We start from the raw sequence: 1269 nt of genomic DNA, 5'->3' as shown, positions 1-1269 counted from the left end.
TGGGATGGGTTGGGTGCATGAAGGACTGTAGTTCACCTTCCTCTCCTCTAGGCAGCGCTAAAATAATTCTGCTTTCTGTCGTTAACATGTACATAATGTCGAGCCAACGAGTTTTATTAGACTCACTAATAACGAATATATGTCTGTATCAAGTCAGAATAGTTATTTAAATGTCTCTGTGAAGAAGGTTTGATTGTTTACCTTGGATGTGTTTCTCTGTTCTCCTATTGGACCAAAGTATATCACGTGTTCTGAAAGTTTCCGGTGGCTGTTCTTTTAAACCTTAGTTTTATTTGAAAGCGCAAAAAAAAACCTTAAGAATACATAACCTGTGATTTTATCGTTACTGATGAAAGTAAGAGAGAAATGTGTTGCTGAGGCACAAAATGTAAAGTTTAGTTACTGAACCGTGAGTGAGAGTGTGTGTGGGAGTGTGTGTGGGCAGAATGACCATGTGTCCTACGCAATAATCATGTTATCGCTTCTCGGCCTTTTAGCTAAGATCATGTGTAGTATATGTTCTTATTAGTTTAATATCTGATACGTCCCCCACCCGGGGACCATACATTAAATTGATTTTTGGAACAGGGAGAAGGAATAGGGGCTTGCTTCGTCCACTCCACGCATCGATCTGGTATTGCAGTATCTCCAGAACTGGAGCACTCCCACTCTGTCAAGTAAAAAACATAATACACGCCATAAATCCAATGCTCTCTATTATATGATAAATATAATGTATACATGACTTAAGTGGGTTAAAAGCTAGTGTACTTAATCTATTTATTTTACACCATATGAGGTTCTTATGTACTGAAACTCTGGCACAACAATTTCCTGTTTGATCAGTAACTTTCTGACTTAACTCATTAAGAATATCAAATATAGAGTTCTTATTCTATGAAGGATGAACATAATGTTCATGCTGCTGTTGTTTTGTACTATTAGTGTATTCTTAGTTTGGCGTGTTTCTTGGTTCATGTCTTGGATCTTATTACTGTTTTTCTTTACAATTTGTATTTTTGCTGAATGTAACTGGGACCATAGATATCATATAATGATGTGATGATATAATGTGTTTATATCTATGACTGGGACCCTGTGTACATAGTTTCCTTCCACCTCATGTACCACATGCGACGTGAATGACAATAAAGAACCTTGAACCCTTGAATAATTATTAGAGTAACAGTATAGAGGTCTCATTCTCTAAAGGAGGAATATTATTATTGCAATATATATATTTGAACAATATTTGAATTAATATAAACA

General features: G+C 35.7%; 1 non-coding gene across 1 annotated transcript; it reads left to right on the top strand.

The window, feature by feature from the left end:
* Positions 1 to 477: 477 nt before the first annotated feature.
* Positions 478 to 668, top strand: LOC119422229. The gene has a single exon (XR_005187400.1). It is a non-coding gene; the product is annotated as a U2 spliceosomal RNA (small nuclear RNA).
* The last annotated feature ends 601 nt before the right edge of the window (positions 669 to 1269 follow it).

This window comes from Nematolebias whitei, chromosome 15 (assembly GCF_014905685.2).
Source record: "Nematolebias whitei isolate Nwh7 chromosome 15, NemWhi1, whole genome shotgun sequence".
NCBI classification, from domain to species: Eukaryota; Metazoa; Chordata; class Actinopteri; order Cyprinodontiformes; family Rivulidae; genus Nematolebias; species Nematolebias whitei.
This window is presented reverse-complemented; position numbering and strand designations above follow the sequence as displayed.